This window comes from Hevea brasiliensis, chromosome 8, assembly GCF_030052815.1.
Source record: "Hevea brasiliensis isolate MT/VB/25A 57/8 chromosome 8, ASM3005281v1, whole genome shotgun sequence".
NCBI lineage: Eukaryota > Viridiplantae > Streptophyta > Magnoliopsida > Malpighiales > Euphorbiaceae > Hevea > Hevea brasiliensis.
Window position 1 is genome coordinate 18,956,908 of NC_079500.1, and position 8,079 is coordinate 18,964,986.

Consider the following 8,079-nt stretch of genomic DNA (forward strand, 5'->3'; position numbering starts at 1 on the left):
ATTTTAATTTAAATTATTTGACTTTTTTTTATTTAAATACATGATTTTTCACATTCGGATCATAGTGATATTCAGGTAATTCCCTTTACTCTAGCATTTAAACCTCTAATGTTGCAATGAGTGAATTCTCTCTTTAATTACTTAGATTACTCCAAATATGTTAAGATCTCATTTAAATTAAATATAAAATATCATCTTTTTAAAGTATAATTTGAATTTCAATTGGATTAAAAAAATCTAAACATCTATGTCAATTTTAAATTTGAATTTCAATTGGATTATAATTTTAGATTAATCATTCAAATCATTTACTTCTCAATAAATTTTAATAAAAATTATGAGCACTGAAAACAGAAAAATTATTTGTTTTTATTATTAATGTAAAAAAAAAAAAAAAAGATTCTTGGCTCAAAATATAAACAAAAAATTATAAACATGAAAAATTAAAAATATAAGATTCTATTTCAAATTTAATTTATCTCAGTCAAATTTAAAATAATCTAAGTAATTAGATGATAATTATATTAATATATGGGCATATATGTTCTATAATCTCAAATGAGATTCATTTAAATTTGATTTTAATTTAAATTATTTTAAATCTAAAAATTTAATAAAAATCACGATTTTTGTTTCCATTTTTATAATAATATTTGGCTTTTATATGGAAAAGGAAAAAAAAAATATAGCAATGATCTATGACTTAAAAGTTCTCAGTATAGTTTTAAGGCCATTTAAAAATGAAAGTAATTTATAGATTTTCTCATTTAAAAAAATAAAAATAATCATATACTAACCACAATTTTATTTTAATTATATATTTTTTTTAATTTAATCTAGCCAGTGACAATCCCTTGAGTTAAAGAAATATGATTTCATGACTCTTTGGATTTTTCATATTATGATTTTATTAATATTTTGTATCAATATTATTTTTTATTAGATTCGAAATTTATTGACTAATAATAATAATAAACATATTTTTGTTATCATTATTTAAGGTAAATCCATAAGAATAATGATAATATTTTTCATTAAATGATAATTACCTTCTAAAATCTCAAATGAGTTTCATTTAATTTTGATCTTAATTTAAATTATTTGAGTTTATCTCTTTTATTACTTAAATTATTCTAAATCTGTTAAAATCGCATTTAAGCATAAAAGTAATTAAGCATAAAAAAACATATAAATTGCAATTCAATAATAAAAATAAAAGAAAAATCATATTGCATGAGTAAACATTTATTTTATATATATATATATATATGAAACCCAAATGGACTATCGAAGCATAGATGAATATTACATACAATGGAGGAGTCCTTGGTCCAAAAACTTAATTAGAATTCACCTATGCTTCGGATAGTCCATTTTATTTCTTTAATTACTTAAATTATTCTAAATCTATTAAAATCGCATTTAAGCATAAAAGTAATTAAGCATAAAAAAAAAAACATATAAATTGCAATTCAATAATAAAAATAAAAGAAAAATCATGTTGCATGACTAAACATTTATTATATATATATATATATGAAACCCAAATGCACTATCCGAAGCATAGGTGAATTCTAATAAAGCTTTTGGACCAAGGACTCCTCCATTGTATGTAATATTCACCTATGCTTCGGATAGTCCATTTGGGTTTCATACATACATATATATATATATATATATATATAATAAATATTTACTCATGCAACATGATTTTTCTTTTATTTTTATTATTGAATTGCAATTTATATGTTTTTTATGCTTAATTACTTTTATGCTTAAATGCGATTTTAACAGATTTAGAATAATTTAAGTAATTAAAGAAATAAACTCAAATATCATTCTGCTTTTCTAAGTATGAGGGATTGACTGTATTCACTGCTTGAAATCCTTTGCAGTCTAATTTTATGCCTATTTGAACGCAGATGCAATTATTTGTTATTGTCACTTTCCAATTATTTTTCACTCTCACTTGATCAATTGAGATTCTTGAAACTCCTTCACATTGACAATTCCCTGCAAATTTCATAATTGGATGATAACTAAATTACATAATATATACATGTGAAGCACATATAAAAAATTAGTATATATGATAAACATCTTCTCATGTAACTCATTTTTACCGATAAAAAATAGGATTTATAGGCAAAAAATTAGAACTAATTACCTCTCGCATATAACTTTTTTTTATCATCATTAAATTTTATTAAAATAAATAAATGTAAAAAAAAAAATAGCAATATAGCTCTATAGCTAAACCCACCCATCAGGTTTTCCTGAAACACCGAACTTAAAAGAGACATACTAAGTGAAAAAAACCTGACAAAAATATAAAATAATGCATCACAACTAGTATGAGAAAATAATTCACGTACCTTGAGTGATAAGGCTTAGAGAGAATAATGCACATAAAAGAAAATTTTTCGACATCGTTGAATGCTAAGCTAAGCTCTCTTTTTGTTTTTGAACATATGATAAGCAACGTGAGGTTTAAACTTCAGCCATTTATATAATTTTTTGAGATAACTATTGTGGTATGTATTAAATGCAAAAATATTATTAGGATTCAATAATAAATTTTCATAGTAGATCTAGTTTAAGTAAAAAAAAAAAAAATTCTTAGCTAGACTTAGTTTATCATGGACCCAATATATCTTGTGTCTTGATTCATAGTAGATCTAGTTTAAGTAAAAATAAAAAAAAAATTCTATTAAAAATATTTATTCTTACCTTAAATATTGATTATAAATATTAATTTAAATTTTATTGACTGTAAAAATTTATTTAAATCTATTATTATGAGTTATTGTCGGTCCACAAGTATCTTTAATCCAATCAACATAATTAAAAAAAAAAATCATGTTTGCTTTTAGAAAAGGAAAAAGGTCATATTTTAAAAGGAAAAAATTCATATTTTGTTTGTTTCACGAAAAATATTTTTCTAGAAAACATTTTTCTTATTTTCTGGTGTTTTGTGTATTCAGAAAAATGAGTTAATGAAAAATATTTTCTAATTAAAGGGAAAACTAAGTAATTTTTAAGGAAATAGTAAGTCATTTTTTATTTTTTAAATTTTTATAATCTGATTAAAATATGATAAAATCTATATGATATAAACACATTTTTAATAGTTAATATTAAAACTAAATAACAGAAAATATTTTCATGAAAAATATTATTTTAAAAAATATTATCCATGCAAAACATTTTACATATACAAATTACTTTCCATGAAATAAAATAAACCTTAAATTTAAAACCTTCTTGAAATGATAAAAATGTGTTCATATTGACACTATTTTTTCTAATTTTGTTATTCAAGTTCACCATCTTATCTTTATATTGTAACGCCCTCACTGTCGGTAGTCCGTATATTCTACTACCCTGACAACTGACGTTTGTCTGGACAGTCAGGGTGTCTGGAACTACATCTAATTGATAGTGAGAACACATGAAATGATAGAATACATGATAAAAAAATACAAGAAAAATTAAGATAAAATAAAAAACTTAAAACGAAATTAGGCTAAAAGAGCAGTGTCCCGGACCCCCGAGAAACCCTAGGAATAAATTCTGGGGTTTAATTAAAAATTTACCGAGGTGTAAATGGCATTAAAAATGTCAAGAATAATTTAATTAATTGATAAAAGTGAAGATAAAAATAAAAATAGACAGTGTAAAAATTTAGAGAAATTGTCCGATCAGTAAATTCGAAAAAGAGGGACTTTAACCCGAAGAGGGGCATTTTGGTCATTTGACATTTAAAGTTGACTTTTGACCAAAAATATCATTAAAAATTAGTGGTATTAAATTTAGAAAATCCCATAAAAACCCCCATGAAAACATGAAATTACATTAGTGCAATTAAAGGGGACTTAAGTAGGGTTAATTAGGAATTTAGAAACTTTGAGTATTATATTATTATTTTAAGTTAGTGGAGGGGGGTGTAAAAAGTTAAGTAAGCAGAAAAAGGAAAGAGAAAACTCATCTCTTCTCCCTCATCTCACCTTGCCGCCACCCTAGCTTCATTCCCCATTGAATTGTTTCACTTGCATGCTTGGATTTTAGCCATAATCCACAAAAATTCCCTTCACCAAAGTTGTTTCCGACATCAAAAGGAAGCCATTGATACTAATTTGAGAAGGTAGAAGTTTAAATTGGGCTGTTCAAGGGGCTGCCATCCAAGGTTAGTGCATAATCCCTTACTTCCCTCTCTTAATTTCTTGATTTTAAGGTTAATTGAGTTAGTGTGTTAGGAAAATTTTAGGAATTGATGGGTAATTAGGAAACCCTAATTTGGCAGCCATGGAACTAGGGGGAAATTGTTTAATTTTTTGTGAAATTGATGTTTAGAAATGTTAATTAAGCTAAGTACATGAATTAGGATAGGGTTATATGTTGGTGTTTGAAGTTAATTGTGAATTAGGGTTTGTAACCCTAAAAATTTGGGGATTTTCTTTAGACTTGAATATGCCCAATTTGGCAGCCCTAATTAGCTTAATTAGTTATTAAATTAGACACATAATTGGTGAATTGCAATGTTGATTAAGGTTACTAAGAGTATAGGAATCAAATTGCATGTATAAGTGTTGATTTGGATACTTTATCTTAGGGCTTTGAATAATTGTGAGTAATTAAGGCTACTGCCCAATTTGGCAGCCTTGAGGAGCATAGAAAATATGTAATTTCATGACTTAAATGATGAAGTATGGTGTCCATGGATATATGGAAATGAATTAGGCATTGGGAGTTGAAATTACATACACTAATCAATTGTTCCATGCACATATTATTGACCTTGACCAAATTAAATTTAGGGTGTTGAGTTGTTTATTGTAGACTAGTGTATACTGCTAGATATTGATTGTTGAGATGAATTGGTGATATTAGAAGTGCCATGAATGTATACTTGAAGTTTGGGAGATGGAGAAATGAATTATTGGGAGTGTTATTTTCTGCAGGTTGTTGCCTTGTTGAAAACAAAATGTGAATTGAGTTAAAACTGACTTTGTGTGACTCCAATTGGTATGAGGCCAATTGAAGGTGAAAAATGACCTAAAACACTCCAACTTTCACATAGAAACCATGTCCCAATTCCACCTAAAAACTGACATGAAACTTGACCAAATCCGGATATGCAATTTTAGTAAACCCAGAAATGACCAATTGAACAGTGTTCACTCTTTTGGTCATATCTCACTGTAGACAGGTCCAAATGACCTGAAATTTATATCATTAGAAAGCTTAGACATAGGGCTACAACTTTCGTAGAGGACACAAAGCCCAAAAATGCCATTTACCTAACCAAATTGCTTGTCTAATTTGAAGTACCAAATCTGTCCAGAATTGACACTGCCCAAAATTTGCCATATAAGGACCACTTGACCAGTCTTGGCAAAGAAGCCATAACTTGGTCCATATAACTCCAAATTCCCTGAAACTAGTGTCAAATTTTCACTAAGACATAGGTCTACAAAAATGGTATTTTGACCAAAAACCCAGAAACTTAGGGAACTAGGTCAACTAACTTGATTAAGTTGGCATACCAAATTTGGAAATGGTTCAAATGACCATTAATTCCAACAAAGTGTTTTAAGGATAACTCCTACTATAAGTCTTCAAGCAAAATGAGCCATACCATTCTGAAAAGCTAAGAATTAGACCTCCAATTTTGCCTTAGGAAACTTCCTCACCTTATGAATGCAAATAGCCTAAATATTGGGTCAAATCTACTGCCCTAATTGAAACCTAATTTCCATTAGACACTTGAGACTAGGTCAATAATTTGACAATAAGTAACACAAAAAGACTTGAAAAATTATAATAAAAAATTCTAAGTGACCATAAGACATAGGGTAACATTTCCTATGAGGAGTAGTAGACCCAAATATGGCAGCAACTTACTCAAATAAAATCAACAACGTATAACACCAAAACTGCCTATTAAGGGAACCAAAATTCAGAATTGACCAAGTTATGGTCAATTGACCATAACTTGAGTTATACAAATCCAAATGACATGATTCAAAAAGGGAAATAAAGACAAGACATAGAAGAACAATTTTCTTTTGGGAAATAGGGCCAAACAGTGTCCACAAACTGTCCAAAATCATATGCAAAGTGAAAATCCCAAATCTGAACCTAAAGAAAGGTTCTTGGAAAACATTATTGGCTTATCCCTACTAAGTCACTATATACTAAATTACTTAAGACAGGTATGTGAGACCTACTTTCCCATTACACATTGACACAAAAATTCTGTTATCACTACATTTGTAACGCCCTCACCATAGGTAGTCCGTACATTTTACTGTTCCGATGACTAATGTCTGTTCGGATAGTTATAATATCTGGAACTACACCTAGACTATAGTGAGGAGACATAAATTTAATAAATAAATGTTAAGAAAATATAGAAAAAATGTAGAGAAAAAAAATAAATTAAAGTTTAGAGAATTTATAAATTGGTACAAAAATAATAAAAATAACCCAATATGCACTACTAAGGGCATTTTGGTCATTTCACCCCCAAAGGTGAATTTTGACCTAAATGTCAAAATAAAAAAAAATAGAGAATAAAATAATTAACATTAATTAAAATTTATGAAATAGATTAGGAAAATGAGAAGAGAAAAGAAAGGAAAAGAAAAGAAAAAGAAAAGAAAAGAAAAGAAAAGAAAAAGCTTAGGAAAATTCAAAAAAAATTATAAATAGGCACTAGAGAACAAACTCCCACCCACTTCTATCTTCTTCCTCCATTTCTTCTCTCTCTCTTTCCCTCATTTCCTCCATTATTGTCAAACTTCCAAGCTTAATTTCCCAAGCTTCTACACACCAAAACCCATAGCCCACTTTACAAAAAATACTCCCCACACCCTAAGGAAGCTATAGACACCCATTGGAAGCAAGAAATTTGAAGTTAGAGAAGCTCAAGTAAGGTTAGTGCACTAATCCCTCTTCTTCTAGAGGAAAGAACCCTTGAATTTTTAGCAGCCATGGAACTTGAAGTTTATTGCTTTTAAGTGATGAAAAATGGTTCCATGAGAATGTGTGATGAGTTGAAATATTTGGGTGTTTCATTGTGTAGTGTTTGTGAAAATTTAAAACTTTGAAAACTAGGGTTTGTGTAAATACTTGAGGACTTGGTGTAAATATTGAAATTGACCTATTGAGTTGAGATTGTTGCTTATAGAAGTGTATTGCATGCAAATTGAAGTCAGGAAGTTGAAGGAATTGAGATATTGGGAGTGTTCAATTTTCTGCAGGTTTGGACTCAATGAGTCCAGTGGGTTTATCGACTCATAACTGAAAATGTGTGACTCCAATTGGTATGAGTCCAATTGGAGGTGAAAATAGACTCAAAATAGCCCATTTTTCATGTGGATGCCATGCCTAAATTTTGCAAAATCATGACCAATTCTCTGCCCAAACCTGGATGACCAAAACTGCCAACTTAGAAAATGACCAAATGTACAGTACGTGTTCATTTGGTCGTAACTCTCTCTATACTGGTCCAAATGACCTAAAATTTACATCAATGGAAAGCTTAAACATAGGGCTACACTTTTCCTGAAGGCCACTTGATTCATTTTTGCCTTTAACCAATTCAAATTGTTAGCATAAGTTGGGTCACTAAAACTGCCAACCCAGAAAATTACCAAATGAACAGTATGTGTTCATTTGGTCATAACTCTCTCTATACTTATCCAAATGACCTAAAATTTACATCAATGGAAAGCTTAGATATAGGGATACACTTTTCATGAAGACCACTTGACCCATTTTTTCCTTTAACCAATTCAAATTGTTAGCACAAATTGAGTCACTAAAACTGCCAACCCAGGAATTGTCCAAAATACTGTTCCTTTGGTATGCTTGACCAGTTTTAGCAAAAATGCCATAACTTGGTCTCCAAAGCTGCAAATTGAGTGAAACTAGTGCCAAAAGTTTTATAAGATATAGCACAACAATTTTTATGTTTTGACCAAGCTCTAGAAACCATTTCATTCTAGGGAAAATATTAGCCAAAATTAAGAATTGAAATCTGGAAAATGTTAAGTTGAACCTAGAATGCCATTT